Below are 19014 nucleotides of genomic sequence, written 5' to 3' on the forward strand. Positions count from 1 at the left end.
TCTACACCTTGTTATCTCAGATTCTCCAGCATCGGCATTTCCTATTATCTCTTACTCACTTGTGTGGTGGATAGCACATCAGTTAGCTTGATAGCAGCATCCTGTTAGTAGTAACCACTGCTCATATTGTGACCCATGTAAACCTTCCTGGTCTTCAAACCTTTGAACCATTTTACTGTTCCGGGGTAATCTAAGGGACAATTTCCAGGTCCAGAGGTGACGGTCCTAGACACACTAATGAAATAGAAATAGCTATGATTCTGCCCAGGATGAACAATTCAGATTAAGTCTAATGAAGCTTGTCTCAACAACTGGATATGTGCAGAGGAAGGAGCAGATCAAAGCTGACACCAGTATGGTTACCAGTAAGTGCAGAAGAGAAAGCAGACTTAGTTTTAGTGAAAGAGCTTGAAGCCTACATGTCAAAAATCACAAAACATTTAGCAACTCCAGAAAGAAAACTGCAATTAAATACAGGGAAGTGTGATGTAAGAAGAATCCAGATAAGGAAATTCTGTTTGTAAAGCTGTTCAGATTATACACTGCAAAGAGCAATACTATACTGTACTATTCAGTGTGTATGCTGTGAACTATTCTGTTGCTTTATTGCTTGGAAAGTGCATAACATTCTTTCATTGTATCTTTCTTGAACAAGTGAGGTGTGACTGACAAAGGCTGCAATCTCATAGGGGCCTGAACAACCTGGGCTGTAGTGAGAACCTGGGAGGATTGTATGAACAGTTCAGCACATTTCCAGGCATCACGATGAGATTCTCATGAAGGAGTGCTGAGATGTCTGTTAACAGGGATTATTACTCATTAAAGTCACTTTCATTAAGGCTGATTCTTGCCTTATTATTATGCAAGTTTCTATGCCCAAAAGGAAGGTCAGGGTAGGTACCTGGCAACTCCAACTGATCGCCTTGCTCTTAGGACTACCATCCTGGATATCTGGCACCTGCAGCCTCTCAGGCAGCATGAACAGTTCCCCACATCTACAAATGCTGCTACATGACATATATCAGCTGCTTGGAACAATCATGACACATCACCTATTCATTAGCAGTGAACTGCTCCGCTGCAATCTGTACTTTTGTGTACACCCCCACTGAGAATCAGGCTAGCACTGGACGAGAGGGGTGTCATAGGGGCATGATAGGTCGCTATCTAGGCAAATTTTGGACAATAGTGTGAGAAAACTCACCAGTTCTCAGACCTGAAACCCTTAGTGAAACTCAATGAAAATGTCTACAGACAAATATAGTAAGATTCAGCCCACAGCGTTGAGATTTTCTGTGATAAAAGTTTAAATAAATAGCCTTCTTTATTTAAACACATGAAAGCCTGCTGCTTATGACTTTTAAATTGACCACACACTAATGGGAGTTTAATACACACAATGTGACCTTTTTATAAAGAAACCACACTCATCACAGACAGAAGGAGAGGATGTTAGGGGTCTCAGAGTATCACTCCTCCTTTCAGTAATACCTGTCTTTAATGTTGTCTTGCTGCTTCCTTTGCTGTCAAAATCTTCGCCTTCTTTAGTTCATTCTTCCAGTGATGTTCAGGTGCTTAGCTCTTCTGCAAGGTAAACATGCTCAAACCCATTTTGATATTATTACTGTCTGATATGAACATTTTGATATTATTCAAAAGTTCTCTTATTCTTTCAGCCTCATTCAGTATGTCTGTACCAGTTCTTTTCTCCAGCCAGTTTACTATAAGGTAATTTTTTAAAAACTACACTTAAAAATTGTTGATTTTCTTTTCTTTATCACTCAAAGTTTCACGTTCACAATTCATTCCTGACCAGACATGCCATTTTAATGACAGGATTCTCATTTCAAGCAGATATTTCTAAGAATATGGATAAATTTTGTAAAACACTTTTGACTTGTCTGAACCTTTTTTGAAATCTTGTTTTGATATTAGATATTATTGCGCTTTCTAGTTAACTGAATGAATATAATTGAGTGTTATAACTTACATGTGTTTATTCTGATGCTCTCTAACTCTCTATACTACTTTGAGGTGTTTTATATGCTTACCTTTATTGGTTAGTGCATTGAGTATAGGAGTTGGGAGGTCGTGTTGTGGCTGTACAGGAGATTGGCTAGGCCGCTTTTGGAATACTGCGTGCAATTCTGGTCTCCCTGCTATAGGAAGGATGTTGTGAAACTTAAAAGGGTTCAGAAAAGATTTACCAGGATGTTGCCAAGGCTGGAGGGTTTGAGCTACAGGGAGAGGCTAAATAAGCTGGGCTATTTTCCCTGGAGAGTCGGAGGCTGAGGGTGACCTTACTGAGGTTTATAAAATCATGAAGGGCATGGATAGGGTAAATAGACAAAGTCTTTTCCCTGGAGTGGGGGTGTCCAAAACTAGAGGGCATAGGTTTAAGGTGAAAAGGGATCTAAGGGGCAACTTTTCCCTGCAGATGGTGGTGCATGTATGGAATGAGCTGCCAGAGGAAATGGTGGAGACTGGTACAATTTCAACATTTAAAAGGCAACTGGATGGGTATATGAATAGGAAGGGTTTAGAGGGATATGGGCCACATGCTGGCAAATAGGACTAGATTTATTTGGGATATCTGGTTGACATGGATGAGTTGGACCGAAGGGCCTGTTTCTGTGCTGTAAATCTCTAATACTCCATGACTCTATGAGATGAACCATTCTTTTAATTCCTCTGAGTATGCAATCATTAATGAGGAAAAGACAATTCATTGAGAGAATACAGCTTTTCTAAGCACCTCAGGACTTGTTTGGAATTTCCTAGAAATTACCTGTGAAACCGCAATGTAAGTGGGGTATAATGCCAGCATTCAGTGAATTGGATCATATATAACTATGACTCTGTTTTCATGATTTAGCCATCTACACACCAATGTGGAAAATTGCCAGGTACATACTGTAAGCTAAAAGTCTGACAAATCCAAACTGGCCATTTATTATCCCATTGGCCTATTCCTAATCATTAGCAAAGTGATAGAATATGTCATCGATATTGCTCTCAAATGACACTTACTTAATAAGACTTGTCCACAGAATTCCAGCTTGAGTTATGCCAGGGGCACTCAGCTCCTGACATTATTTTGATGTGGTTCAAACAAGGGCAAAAGAGCTGAATTCTAGTGTTGAGGTGAGTGTGACAGCTGTTGATGTCTAGATCACATTTGACTGAGTGCGGCATTAAGGAGCCCTCGCTAAACTGAATCAATAGATGTCGGGGCAACTTCTCTGTGAGGTGAAGTCAGATCAACCAAAGTATGAAGAAGATTGTTGAAGATCAATTATTTCAGCTCCAGGATATCACTGAGTAAGTTTGTCAGGGTAGTGACCTAGGCCCAGCCAACTTCAGTAAATTCATCAATGACCTATATCTATCGTTGGGTCAAAAATGAGATGTTTGCTGATCATTGCGCAATGTTCAGCACTATTTGTAACTCCTCTGACCCTGAAGCTCATGTCAATATGCAGGAAGACCTGGACTCTCTCCAAGCTTGGGTTGAAAAGTGGTAAGCAACATCTATGCCAGATAAGTGCCAGGCAATGACCATCTCCAACCAGAGAGATTCCAAACATCACTCCTTTGACATTTAATAGCATTATCATAGCTGAATTGTCCCAGAATCAAGATCCTTGGGGTTACTATTGAACAGAAACTGAGCTGGATCAGCTGTACAAACACAGTACCTAGGAGAACGTGTCAGATGTTGAGAATTCTGTGATGAGTAACTCACTTTCTGTCTCTCTAATGCCTATGCCCCATCTACATGGCACAAGTAAGTAGTGTGATGGAATATTCTCCACTTTGATGCATGGGTTGACCTCCAACAACAGTCAAAAAATTTGATACCATCTATTAAAAAGCAGGCAACTTTATCGACATCTCAGCTAATACCTTCATGTGAACATATGAATAAGGAGCAGAACTAGGCCAGTCAACCCACTTGGTCTACGCCACCATTCAATAAGATCATAGCTGGTCCCTTTGTGTTTTGAATTCCACATTCCCATCTTTTCTTGATGTCCTTTCATTCTCATGACTAACAAGAATCTATCTGCTGTCATCTTACAATTGTTCAATGAGTTTTGCCTCCATTGCCTTCTGAGACAAACATTTTCAAAGTCACATAACCTTCTGATCTGGTAGAATCTGATATTTGAAGTCACATTCACTGACCTAGATGGCTGGCATGAGGTGACTGAACATTTTGCAGCACTGCACCCAGGTCCTTGAGGGTAGACTCTTGGTATTGCCTGGACACGCAAACTTCACAAAGTTTGTCTGGAGTAACTCCTGGCCGCCTGTGGATAGATGACAGCTTTCTTCCTCTCCAGCTTCAGCAGCAAGGCCAACGACCAGTTGGAAAATCTTGGAGCCCCGTGCTAGTCAATTTTGAGTATTCATTGTGATAGAAACCCTCCTTGAAAAGACTTCCAGTTCCATTTTTTTTAATCTCCTTTAAGAGGTGCAGGATGGCAGTAAGCAGGATGAACTATCTTTAATCCATAGTGGCATGAATCCATGACTTTGTGCTTATTGTTTAGGCATGCAACCAACCAAGAATGAGCTGAGAATTGGTAGCAAGCTACAATCATTTAACTTAGGAGGCAGCATGACACTTAACATGTTGCCAACATCAGAAGCAATTAGGTTAGGCTAATCCTGCATCCTGTATTCAAGGTCTGCCCAATTTCATAGTTTGAATGTTCAAAATTGTTCAGACTTGTTCAGAACATACACTATAGAAGGCTGTGATACTGTTACAATGTCTGCATATCTTAAGTATTCAGCAGGGTCTTGCATAATCTCGCATACTGCCGTTCTTGTTTTATTTTTAATAAATAATTGAAATCAAGTGGACGGCTGTAATGGAATAGATTTAAATCCGATTATAACACACAATACTTGACCCAGCATGCCATAATCTTATAATTAATGAATTTCACTGGAATAATTTCCACCTTCAGAATTTTCAAAAATTCATATTCAACTTTTATTGTTACAAAATCTAACTTTCACCAAATGTAATGAATAAAGGGCAACAGTTATTTTGTTCCATTATGAATTTGAATGCATTGGATATTCTTTCATGATAAATTCTTTCTTATTCTTCTTAGATTATTATTTTTTATCAGATTATTCTTTCTTACAGTAATAATGAGTTCTTCTTTATGCAGTCTGAGCAATCAGGAAGATGCCTACGTTACCTTATGATTATAATATAATCAGATTTGGGTATAAAGAGATAAAAATAAATCCTTTGCAGAGGACTTGTCATGTAACATCAAAGAGAGGAAGGCCAGAAAGTATAGGGAATATACAATGACAGCTGAGCTTAAATGAATGGTGGAGTGAGGGAAGTGGAGTGGGAAGGGAGAATCTAGAGGGTTATTGGTAACTGAGAGGTTTGGGAGCTTGTGTTCCTTAACACCTTTAAGATAGAGAAACTTTTCTTGTTAAGGTGTTAAATGTGATGAAGACTGTAACAGACTGCAGTCAATATGATCTTGTGAAAGAGAAATCATGTTTCGCCAACTCACTATCCAGGCTTGGAGATATATTGCCATTCCTTCAGTGTCATTGGATTAAAATTCTAGAATTCTCTCCTAACAGCACTGTGGGTGCACCTGCAGCAAATGAACTACAGCGGTTCCAGAAGGCAGCTCACCACCACCTTCTCATAGTCAACCAGGGATGGACAGGTAATAAATACTGGATGAAGTATTTCAGAGTTCTATGAAGAATTGACAAGTGCCACGGATAATGGGTAACTGGATGTACTGTACTTCGATTTCCTGAAATGACAATATGCCACATCAAAAGTGTGGGATCAGAATCTGTTCCGACTGGATGTTAAGAAATATGGAAAAGAACTTCAAAGCCCATGGTGTTGCAAATAAAATCCAGCCCTTAGCACAATTACGCAAAGGCGAGCTATGCTAAATGGGATTAAATTCAGACATTAACTCAAAGAAAGGCATGATTGAGAGTGATGTAAAAGAGGTGGGAAGTTGTGTTGCTGATTAGGAGGAATATCCCAGCTGTACTGGAGGAGGACAACTTGGAGGCCTTATCCAGCGAGGCCATATGGGTAGAGCTCAGGAATAGGAAGGTGCAGTTACTTTGATGGGATTGTACTACAGCAGCCTTCCAACAGCCAACTGGTGGCAGAGGAACAGATATTTAGATCTTATATTGAAAAGTGTGAAAAAAATAGCATTGTTGTTGTGAGTGATTTTAACTTGTCCATATTGACTGGGACTTGTTTAGTGCCAAGGGCTTTGATGGGGGAGAATATGTTAAGTGTGTGCAGGGCAGCTTTTTGAAACAACATGTAAATATTCCAACTAGAGAAGGGAACATACTGGGCCCCGTTTTGGGGAATGAGCATAGCCAGGTGATACAAGTTTCAGTGGGGGAGAATTTCAGGAACAGTGCCCATAATACCATCAGGTTTTAAGTTACTTGTGGATAAGGATAAGAATAGTCTCGGGTGAAGGTATTAAGTTTGGAGAAGGCTAATTACCACAATATTAGGCCGGAACTGGGGAATGTAGATTGAGGGTGGCTGTTGGAGGGTAAATCCACATCTGTCACGTGGGAATCTTTTAAAGGCCAAGTGATTAGAGTTCAAGACCAGCATGATCTTGTGAAAATGAAGAATAAGGATGGCAAGATTCAGGAATCTCGAATGGCAGGAGAAAATGAAAGCTCAGTCAAAAAGAAAAAGGAATCACAAATAACATTTAGGAAACTGAAGATAGACAGACCCCTTTAAGAATACAAAGATAGCAGGAAAGAACTTAAACAGGAATTAAGAGGGCTAAAAGGTCCCATGGAATGTCTTTGGCAAACAGGATTAAGGAAAATACCAAGGCATTTTATACATACATAAGGAACAAGAGGGTAGCTGTGTGTTTTGTGTTATTGTCGGCTTCCTCCAAAAACAGGAGCCGTTAAATGGGCTGTGATGAACTTTTGTCTTGAGTTTACTTATGACTTTTATCATTAATACAGGTACCACGGTAAGGTGACTTATAAAACTTTTCATTGTATTTTTCTTCTAAAAGTACACATGACAATGACTTCTAAATTCTAGCTCGTAAATGGGTAGATCCACTAAAGGAGTAAAGAGAGAATTTATCCATGGATTTGGAAGAAGTGGGTGAGATTAGCAATGGCTCATTGGTCTAGGGATATGATTCTCACATTGGGGATTGTACATTGCAGGCATGGGAGAGGTTCTGGGTTCCAAACCAAGACAAGTCCTGATTTCTGTGGGCAGCACGGTGACCTCACATCACCAGGGACCCGGGCTTATTCCAGCCTTGTGCGACTATGTCTGCTTCGGATATGCAAGCTAAATGGATTATCCATGGTAAAAGCAATGTCACAGGGATAGAGTAGGGGGTAGGTCTGGATGGGGTGCTCTTTGGATGGTTGGTGTAGACTTGATGGGCCAATGTCCTGCTTCCGCACTGTAGAGATTCTATGAAATATTTTGCATCAGTATTCACAAAAGAGAAGGACATGGTGAATGTTGAGGCTCAGGAGGGGTATGTTGATATTGTGATATATGCAAATATGAAAAAGGAGGAGATGTTGAGTGATTTAAAATGCAGTCAGGTAGACATGTCACCAGGATCTGATGGGATCTATCCCAGAATGCTAAGGGATGCTGGTGAGGAAATTGTTGGGACCTTGTACAAAGCCTTTGCATTCTCCTAGTCACAGGAGAAGTCCCAGAGGACTAGAGAATAGCCAAAGTTATTCCTTTGTTTAAGAGGGGTAACAGGGATAATCTGAGAAATTACAGGCTGGTGAGCCTTACATCAGTGGTACTAAAATTAACGGAGAAGATTCTTAGGGATAGGGTTTACTCACACATGGAAAAATGTCGACTTATTTGGAAAACACAGCATGGCTTTGTGTGGGTTTGTGTCACAAACTTAAATGAATTTTTTGAGGAAGTGACAAAGATGATTGATGAGGGGAAAGGGCGGTAGATGTTGTCTGTATGGACTTTAGCAAGGTCTTTGATAAGGTCGCTCATGGTAGGTTGATCCAAAAGGTGAAGTCACTTGGGACCTGTGGTGTACTGGTAAGATGGATACAAAACTGGCTTACTAAGAAGAAAGAGAATAGAGGTCTGACTGGAGATCTGTGACCAGTGATTTTCCTCAGGGAATAGTGCTGGGACCCTTATTTTTATAAAAGATATATAAATTTAGATGACTTGATTAGTAAGTTTGTGGATGACGCAAAGATTGGGTGAGCTGCGGTTAGTGAGGTGAGATTTAAAGTTTTGGCAAAGATCTGTAGCTCGGGTTGTGGGTGAGGTTGTTGACTTGCTCGCTGACCTGGCTTGTTCTCGTTCAGATGTTTCGTCAGTGTGCTAGGTGACATCATCAGTGGAGCCTCCAATGAAGCAATGTTATTCTACTCCACTTAGAATTTATACTGTCCGGTCCGTTATGGTGAGTAGTGTCATTTCCGGTTGTGACCTGTATGTGTTTGTACATGGAGTACAATTCTGTATGTTTATTGACTGAAGTGTGGGTGGGGAGCTATAACCACAAAGATGTGAACAGAACAGACTTCATGGCCGCTCTGGAGAATACATTAAAAGACAACAAACTCACAGACGAAACACAACAAGGCATCAGACAAACTATAATCCCCACAATACACGGAAGGAACAAAGGGGACAACCTGAACACAGCAGAGAGAAAAGCACTAGATAAACTCCATAAAAACAAGAACATCATAACTCTACCAGCAGACAAAGGGCGCATGACCATCATTATGAACAAACCAGACTATGTTAAGAAATAACAGACATTGCTCGCAGATACAACCACTTACCATCAGGTGGCGATAGACCCAATACCGCAGCTAGGTAATAGGATCACCCAGACACTGAAGCGAATGATGAATGCAGGGCAGATAACCACGACAGACTTCGTGAGAATGAAACCAGAAGGCACAAACACCCTCCGCTTCTATGGACTGCCTAAAGTACATAAACCAGACATCCCTGTCAGACCCATTGTTTCCCTACCAGGCACACCGTCACACAAATTGGCCAAGGACCTATAACAGAGATTGAAACACCTAGTAGACCTCTCTAATTTCAAATCTAGTGTTGATCTTGCTTTTGTACATCTCCTGTGCAGCCATAACCTTGTATGCCTCACTCTGTCTAAGCACCCTATGATCCATATATCCTTGTATATTATGATCTGCCTATATTGCTTGCCAAACAAAACTTTTCACTGTGCTTAGATACATGTGACAACAATAAATCAAATCAAATCAAAACGTTCAATTCCTGTTGTAATAAAGGATAGCATTCAATGATTTTGTGCTGTACCCATATTGTAAATTTTAGTGAATCATGCATCCAAAAATGTAAATCGCTCTGCAACTGATAACTGTGATAACTGACCACACGGTCCATATCAAAAAGCACTTGTGACCAAAACAGATTCTATTGACTGCTCAGTAACTCTCACCCCCAGATATTAATGACACACTGGGTCATCAGATCATAGTAAGCTTCACAAGAGATTACAATGCTTTACTTTTGCTCATCCAATCTTGACACAGGAGCGTGGTAACGTCACACTATAACCCCTGTATTCAAGAGAAGGGAGGGAAACAGAAGAAAGGAAACTGTATGCCAGTTAGCTTGACATCTGTCATGGGGAAGTTGTTATAATTGATCTTAAAGGAAATTATGACTGGGTAATTAGAAAAACTCAAGTAAATGGGAAGAGTCACAGTAGATTTATGAAAGAGTAATCACGTTTAACTAATTTATTGGAGTTCTTTGAAGGAAGAAATTACACTGTGGATAAAGTGAGGTCTATAGACATACAGTTCTTGAAATTCCAGAAGGCATTTGAAAAAGTAAATATTAAAGTTTACTGTGCAAAATAAGAGCTCAGTGTTTAACATGACAGCATGAATAGAAGACTAGCTGGCTGGCAAAAATCAGAGTGTATGTATAAATGAATCATTGTCCATTTAATGGTGTCCTGCACAGGTCTATGCTGGGCCTCAACTTTTTACAATTTACATTGATGACTTTGAGGAGAGGAGAGAAATCATGGCACCTAAATTCTCAGACAGCAACAAAATAGATAGGAAGATAATTTGTGAAGAAGGCATAAGGAAGTTGCAAATGCAGATTGGTTAAATGAGTAGGCAAACATCTGGCATGTGAAATATCATGTCGGTAAATGGGAAATTTCATGATTTGGTAAGAATTAAAAAAAGAGTATTTTGTTAAATGGAGAACAACTACAGATTTTTGAGTTGCAGAGCAATTTACATTTTTGGATGCATGATTCACTAAAATTTATGATATGGGTACAGCATAAAATCACTGAATGCTATCCTTTATTACAACAGGAATTGAACGTTTTGATTTGATTTGATTTATTGTTGTCACATGTATCTAAGCACAGTGAAAAGTTTTGTTTTGCAAGCAATATAGGCAGATCATAATATACAAGGACATATGGATCTTGGGTGCTTAGACAGAGTGAGGCATACAAGGTTATGGCTGCACAGGAGATGTACAAAAGCAAGATCAACATTAGATTTGAAATTAGACAGGTCTATTCTGCAGTCTAATAACAGCAAGAAAGAGGCTGTTCTTGAACCTGTTATTACATGTGTTCAAGCTTATGATCCTGGGCAGAGCAGTTACTCTATCAAGCCATTATACACCCAGATAGAATACTTTCTATGGTGCGTCTGTAAAAGTTGGTGAGGATCCTTGTGGACATGCTGAATTTCCTAAGCTTCTTGAGGAAGAAGAGGCATTGTTGTGCCTTCTTGACCATCGCATCTACATGGGAGGTCCAGGACAGGTTGTTGGTTATCATCACTCCTAGGAACTTGATGCTCTCGACCCTCTCCACCTCAGCTCCACTGACGTAGATAGCAATGTGTCCTCCTCCTTTCCTGCTGAAGTCAATGATCAGTTCTTTTATTTTGCTGACATTGTGGGAAAGATTGTTATCATTTCACCATGACAGCAAGCACTCTATATCCTTTCTGTAGTCTGACTCATCATTGTTTGCTAAATGGCCTACAACGATGGTGTGTCAGCGAAATTGTAGATGATGTTTAAAGTACGAATATCATGCTTTAGTTATATATGAGACAGCTCAGGTACCGTGTACAGGTTTGGCCTGCTTATGTAAGGATATTTGTAGAGGTATTGGAAGTGGTTCAAAGGAAGTTTATGAGGTTGTTACCTGGAATTAGTAGGTTGTTTTATGAGAATAACTTGGACAGGCTACAGTTGTTTCCATTGGAGTCTAGAGGAGTGAGGGCTGACCTAGTTGAAGCCTGTAAGCTCCTGAATAGACTTGACAGAGTGGGCGTGGCATTTTTTTCTCTTAGGGGTGAATCCAGCACTTGGGGTCTATTCTGGCCAATCATATACCTTCTCTATGTTAGGCTTAAAATAAAAAAATGCATCAACCACGTTTTATTTAATAAACAGTAAATTATTGATTTATAATATGGTGAAACTTGTACAATGAATATGCAGAGCTGCTCATCAGAAATGTTTACCTCTCTAAAATACTCAAAAGACATATGCAAGCTGTTGTCTGGTCCCAACAGCTTATCCACCAAACAAAGGAGGGGCCCAGACAGAAAGGCACCAGGTCCTGCTACGCAAAGGAACAAACAGTAGCAAGCCATTGAAGGGCTTTGGCCTGAAATGTTAACGTACCTGCTCCTCGGATGCTGTCTGACTTGTACTGCTTTTCCAGCCTCACACGGAAAGACAGTAGCAAGCCGTAGAAATAATTGACAACGTTTCAAACTATTAAGCAAGTCTCCCTGATTGGCCAAAACTATAGAAAGTTCCAGAAAACTATCCAAAAAGGTATAAAAACAGGGTTCGCCTGCAGATCGAGCTGTTGCACCTTTTGGAGACTTTCCGAAGAGACCGGCACGGCAAAGTGCAGAGACCAGCTAACCGTAGAGAGAGAGAGAGAGAGAGAAGGCAACTTCGCAGTTCCACAGATGGAGAGAGTATGAGTGACTGCAAGCTACTCAGGACATATTTTAAGTTAAAGGGGTGAAATAGGATAAAAAATATATTGTTTAATATTAAAGGCTGTTGTAACTTTGTTCCTAAGAAAGTTGGGACTGTTTTGCATTGGTACCGGCTTGTGTTCATATTGAATTGACAGCTTCTGTATTGTGGGATGCCTTAGCGAATTTATAACATTCTGGTCAGAGTTGTCTAACTTGTTTAAGGAGGAGCTAGACAACATTGGTAAATGCCATAAGATCATGGGGAACCAAGGGCTGTCCATAGAGATGTCCATCATTGATTGTGTATTGACAGGATTGGATGTATAGATTGGGGGGACATGACTAACAATTACATCAGTGTTACATGTAATTATTGTAATGTGAAATGTATAGAAATGCTGTACTAGAGTGGGAGCACCAGTGTGTTCAGTGGGCAGTGTTCTAGGAACCTCTCCCATGTTGCATGGTAAAGAGCTCTGAATAAAGATCAATTGTTTGCCAACTCTCCTCTTTGACGTCTCTCCCCAGCAATTGGCACTGCAAGCAGGGTACTGCACCGGTCTGTTAACGACTTTGTGGGTCCTAATTGAGTGAGCATGTTTAATATTACCACCTTGAGGCAGAGGGCAAGCTCCACAGTTAATCCTGGCTGTAAGTTGCAGCATGAAAAGGACTAAGAGGGAGAAAGGAGTGTGATGTGTTCAGTCGACAATCAATAGACCCAGTCCGCACCAGGTAGGTGTTGAGTACCACAGCAGGATGCCTTGACAGAAAAGCGCGCTAAGGATGGCATAAGACTACGGTAGCCGGAAAGGATCCGGAAGGGATCTTGTCTAAGGACAAAGATAAAATAATATGTCCAAAAGGGTCGTTGGTACAAAGTGCACTGGATCTCAATCAGAAGCTGATCATGAAGATGATCAGGAGGGGGTGTGACCCTGTTGCCCCAATACCAAAGCAGAAAGCTTGGTGGAAGGGAAATGCTAAATGTGAGAAAGCGATTGTAATTCTGACAGCCCTCGTCAGAAATATGGCCAGTGAGAGACGGGAACTGTGAGGGTGGCAGCTCTCAAATGTGAGAGTTTAAAGCCGAAAGGCTGGATGGTGGCCACTGTAGGGGAGGTACCCATTATTACCCTGCTCTACTCAGAGGGCAGTGAGGGCAATGACGTTGACTGGAGTGGGTTAGAGAACAAAGTGTACGTGTACTGACATAGGAATGGTAATGTGTGGGATGACCTGCCTTCCTATAAATCAGAAAGACCTGCACCTATAGCTCCTCTCTGGCCTATAGTTAAAATATTGAAGAAATAGGCAGGGGAATCCACAGGAGAGGAAGGAAATTAACCTCGAATATTTTATTCCAGCAAAGAGGCAAGTGTTACTGAATGAATTGACCAAAGCTAATTGGTTAAAGCTAATTGGAACATCACAAAGCCACCTTGTTTGCAAAGAGTGGTAAAAAGAAATGAGAAACAAAGAAGATAAGGCCTAAAAACAAATTAATTAGCACTTTGAGCTCATGTGTAATTAATAGAGAAATTCTACAGTCAGTGAATATTTGTCACAGCCGAGATTTGTGGAAGCATTTATTAAACCATAAGACCATAAGACATAGTAGCAGAAGTTAGGCCATTCAGCCCATCGAGTCTGCTCAATCATCAAGCATTCAATCATGGCTGATAAGTTTCTCAACCCCATTCTCCTGCTTTCTCCCCATAACCCTTGATCCCCTTGACAATCAGGAACCTATCTATCTCCATCTTAAATATACTCCATGTCCTGGCATCCACAGCCTTCTGTGGCAGTGAATTCCATAGATTCACCACTCTCTGGCTGAAGAGGTTTCTCCTTACTTCCGTTCTAGAAGGTCTTCCCTTTACTCTAAGACTGTGCGCTCGGGTCCCGGTCTCTCCTACCAGTGGAAGCATTTTCCCATCAGCCACTCTGTCCAGACCATTCAGTATTCTGTAAGTTTCAATTAGATCCACCCTCATCTTTCTAAACTCCATCGAGTACAGACCTAGAGTTCTCAAACGTTCCTCATATGTTAAGCTTTTAATTTCTGGGCTTTTCATTATGTGACTGTGTGTTATATAACTGCTGGTTCTGGAATATGAAACTATTGTATGTTTCATTTTCTTTCCAAGCAAAAAATAAACAAAAAGTTAAAAACTGCAATCAGAAGAAAGTAAGAAAGTGTTCGTAAGTGAGACAGAGAGAGAGACACCAGCTTTTTGTGCTGTGGTTCCTGAGCTGAGTGTTAACTCTTCATGATCTGGTTTGTATGCACCTTCGTTCATTGGTTGTTAAATGTGGTCTTGTGTTATATGTATGTTTTTGTTCCCTGGAACTTGAGATCTGAGAATACTTAGAGTTTAGTTTGCATTTTGGGAATGTTTGGTGATTTGAAAGACTGGCTGCATCAATGTGGACATGTATGGTTAATGTAATGTACCTTTGAGGAATGAGCAGTGATTGTCTAAAAGACAAGCCTGCCATGCAATGTTGATTTAAAATTTGTTTCTTAAAGCACAGTAAAAATTTACCTCTTGGAATTGGCTACAGTTGATTAAAGTTAATTGAAGAAGAAAACAGTTAACTCAAAGGACATAACTTACCCCCTCCTTCTCAAAATAATGTACTTTTTGTGTTGTGTTTAGTTTGAGGGAAGTCCTCGATAAATGTTTAATCTCAGAACCTGTATGTTTAAATACCAAATACTATTTTAACTAATGGGTGAATCTTTAATTCCAGTTGATAAAATTTTCTTGTCTTAAATCCTTTCTGGTGTGAAAGTATTCAAGTAATGTGGAAATTGGAATTTTGGAAATGCAATTCTCTTTGAACAGAATTACCTAATGGTATGTTCTAAAATCTGAGAAAACTGATATCAAAGAATTTAAAAAAAGAGCAGAATGTAACAAAGGAAGTAGGCTGTTCCTTCAATCAGAAATGAATTCTAACACAAGACTCTTATTTTTGTACAGGAGAAAGAGAGGCTTTTGACACAATTACATTCAGGATTGTTTACCTTGCCCCCTTTAAATCAACAGTAAACCACTACTAATTAACCCCTTCTGCTTGAAGTGGAATGGATGGATACTGTTTTGTTACGGAAAATGGCACAGAACATTTGGGTGATTCACTATTCCTCTTTTACTGCCTGGAGAGTTAACACAGCAAAATTAGGTTCGAAGCTTTAAATATTCAACCACGCCAAACTTTTGAGTCGGAACAAATGACAGCTATTTTTCTAAATAGCACACTAGATGCAAGTTTAGCCAGAAAAAATGTTTAAATCACTTAAGATTCTTGCAATCTATGACAGCAGAATAGGTGTGACACTCTTCTAGCTGTTTGGCAATTTCTGTTGTGGGAGACCTGAACGTTCAAAAGCACAAGAGTTTTGCTATGGATACAACTGGAATAGTACATGTTAATGGCTGATTGCTGCAGGTAAAAGCATGTACAAGTCAAGACAAAGGTTCTATTTATTTCAGATTCAGTTTGAAATGAATTGTTTTTTGGTCCCTTTGGAAATGATTGTAAATTAGTTAATTCTGCAGTGCAGCTAAAATGCCATTCAGCCTTCTTGTCCTCTGCTTTAGGTGAAACTGTGAATGCCTTGAACAGGGTGCAGAGAAGGTTTACTAGAATGTTGCCTTATCTGGCAGGATTTAGTTATAAGGAGAGATTAACTCAGGTTATTTTCAGTGGAAAGACGGAGGCTGAGAGGTGACCTGATAGAGGTCTACACAATCATTCGAGGCATAGATAGGTTGGATAGTCAGAGGCTTTTTCCAAGGGTGGACAGGTCAACTACAAGACAAAATGCAAACCTTACACATCTGACTGTTCAAAAAAACATCAACCTCCTTATATTCACTCTGCACAAAGATCAAAGTCTGCGAACACACAATTATATTCAACTAAAGCAACAGTTATCAAAATTGTGGAATTTTCCTGCCAGTATCAACACAGTTTTTGGAATTTTCTGCAATTATTCCACAAGGAAAATGGTACAGTTTCTGTGGAAAACATGTTTTCTGTCCTGAGCCACTGCTTTTGCCTATAGCGCCCCTTACCAGAAGACTTGCTGTCATTGCATGTACAGTCCCTGGTGCTGTGAGGAATTGAGCCATTGTGCTGCCCTATATGCAAAGCTAGCTGCTAATAAACTTCCAGCTGTGTGATTCAATACAAATGTGGCTCTCTGGTAAATGTTACCCAGGCTAACATATAGAAAACCACATTGCACATCAGAGCTCTTTTGCTCTTACACTTTAAGGAACCTGTTCACTGCTCTTATTGGTTATATCTGGAATTTTATGCATATGTCTTAGCATTTACAGAAATATGGCTGAGGGAGGGACAGAACTGGCAGGTCAATATTTCAGGATACAGATGCTATAGGAAGGATAGGGGGAGGCAAGAGAGGAGGGGGACTTGTGTTTTTGGTTAGGTAGAACATCACGACTGTACGGAGAGAAGACATTCTTGAGGGTTCATTCACTGAGTCTGCATGAGTAGAACGGAGAAATAAAAGCGGGGGTGTGTGTGTGGAGATTATTTTTAGACCATTTTACTGTAGACCCCCAGTAGTCAGCAGGAGATTGAGAAGCAAAAAAATGTAATAACAACAGGTAGCTGCAAGAATAAAAGGGTTGTAATAGGAGGGGATTTTAACCTTCTTAACATCGACTGGGACTGTCATAGTGTTAAGGGCTTGGATGGAGTGAAATTTGTTAAGTATGCTCAGGAAGACTTTCTCATGCAGTATGCCGATGGCCTACTAGAGAAAGCACAAAATGTGACTTCCCGTTGGGAAATAAGCAGGGCAAGTGACAAAAGTGTTAGTAGGGGAGTACTTTGGGACCAGTGACCATAATTCCATTAGTTTTAAAATAGCTATGGAAAAAGTTAGGCCTGGTCCATAAAGTTCTAACTTGATAGCCTTAGATGGGAACTTTCAAACATTGATTGGGGGATTCTGTTTGCAGGCAAAGGGGCATCTGTTAAGTGGAAGGCTTTCAGAAGTCAGTTAATGAGGGTTTTGGATGAACATTTTCTTGTTAGAGTGAATGGTAAGGCTGGCATTTGTAGGGAACCTTGGATGATTAGAGATATTGAGGCCCTAGTCTTGAAAAAGAAGGAGGCATATGACATATATAGGCAGCTGTGATCAAATGAATTCCTTGTGGAGTATAGAGGGTGTTGGAGTACATTTCAGAGAGAAATCAGAAGGGTCAAAAGTGGACACGAGATGGCTTTGGCAGATAAGATAAAGGAGAATCCAAAGAGATTCTACAAGTACTTGAAGGACAAAAGAGTAACTAGGGAGAGAATAGGGTCTCTTAAAGATCAACAAGGTCACCTACGTGCGGACACACAAGAGATGGGTGAGATCCTAAATGAATATTTCTTGTCAGCAGTTACTGTCAGGAAAGGTATGGATGCTAGGGAACTTGGGGAAATGAATAGTGATGTACTGAAGAGTGTCCACATTACAGAAGAGGAGGTGCTGGAAGTCTTAAAGTGCATTAAGGTAGACAAATCCCCAGGACCTGATGTAGTGTATCTCAGGACATTGTGGGAGGCTTGGGAGGAAATTGCAGAACCCCTCTTGGAAATATATCATCGACAGCCAAGGGTGAAGCGCCCAAAGATTTCAGGGTGGCCATTGTTATACCATTATTTAAGAAAGGCTACAGGGAAATGCCTGGGAACTACAGATCTGTTAGCCTAATGTCTGTGGTGGGTAAGTTGTTAGAGGGGATTCTGAGAGACAGGATCTACAGGCTTTTGGAGAGGGAAGGACTCATTTGGGATAGTCGGTATGGCTTTGTGCATGGGAAATCATGTCTTATGAATTTGATTGATATTTTTGAAGGGGTGACCAAGAATGTAGATGAAGGCAGTGCAGTAGACATTATCTACATGGCTTTGAAGGACAAAAACAAGGCCTTTGACAAGATACTGCATTGTAGGTTGTTGAGTAAGGTTAAATCTCACAGGATAGAGGGAAATATAGCCAATTGGATACAATATTGGCATGACGGTAGAAGACAGAGGGAGATGGTAGAGGTTGTTTTTCAGACTGGTGTCCTGTGACCCGTGTTGTGCCACAGGGGTCGGTGCTGAATGCACTGTCATTTGTCATTGGTATAAATGAGTTAAATGAGAATTTTTAAAGTTTGCAGATGACACCAAGATTGAGGGTATTGTGGACAGTGAAGAAAGAATGCAGTGAGATCTTCATCAACTGGGCCAACAGGCTGAGGAATGGCAGATAGACTTTAATTTAGATGAATGCAAGGTGTTGCATTTTGGTAAGTCAGACCTGAGCAGGACTTACACAGTCAATGGTAGGGCCATGAGAAGTGTTACAGAGCAAAAAGATCGAGGTGTACAGGTTCATAGCTCCTTGAAAATGGAGTCACAGGTAGACAGGGCAGTGAAGAAGACTTTCAGCATGCTACCTTATATCAGTCAGAGCATTGATTATAGGAGTTGGGATGTCGTGTGTGGCTGTACGAGACCTTGGTGAGGCCACATTTGGAATACTGCATGCATTTCCAGTGGCACTACGATAGAAAGGAAATGATTAAACTAGAAAAAGTGCAGAAAAGATTTATTACGATGCTATGTGAACTGGAAGGTTTGAGTTATAAGGAGAGTTTGGATACGTTGGGACTTTTTTCCCTGGAGCTTAGGAGACTTTGGGGTGAACTTACAGAGGTATATAAAATCATGAGAGGCACAGATAAGGTAGATAACCAATAGCTTTTCCCCATGGTCAGGGAATCTAAAATTAGAGGGTATAGGTTTAAGGTGAGAGGGGAGAGGTACAAAAAAAGCCCAGAGGGGCAATTTTTTCACCCAGAGGATGGTGAGTGTCTGGAATGGCCTGCCAGAAGAAGTGGTGAAAGTGAA

The 19014-nt window shown here is 40.4% G+C and overlaps 1 protein-coding gene and 1 long non-coding RNA gene across 2 annotated transcripts in view; both read left to right on the forward strand.

Moving 5' to 3' along the window:
- The window catches only part of LOC109929418 (NXPE family member 3-like), a 456754-nt gene that overhangs the window by 400546 nt on the left and 37194 nt on the right, over positions 1-19014 (forward strand).
- Positions 14101-19014, forward strand: part of LOC125484374 — a 32336-nt gene continuing 27422 nt past the window's right edge. The window contains exon 1 of the long non-coding RNA XR_007263195.1: positions 14101-14359. This is a non-coding gene — a long non-coding RNA (uncharacterized LOC125484374). The remainder of the gene's footprint in view (positions 14360-19014) is intronic.

This window comes from Rhincodon typus, chromosome 11 (genome assembly GCF_021869965.1).
Source record: "Rhincodon typus isolate 14 chromosome 11, sRhiTyp1.1, whole genome shotgun sequence".
NCBI classification, from domain to species: Eukaryota; Metazoa; Chordata; class Chondrichthyes; order Orectolobiformes; family Rhincodontidae; genus Rhincodon; species Rhincodon typus.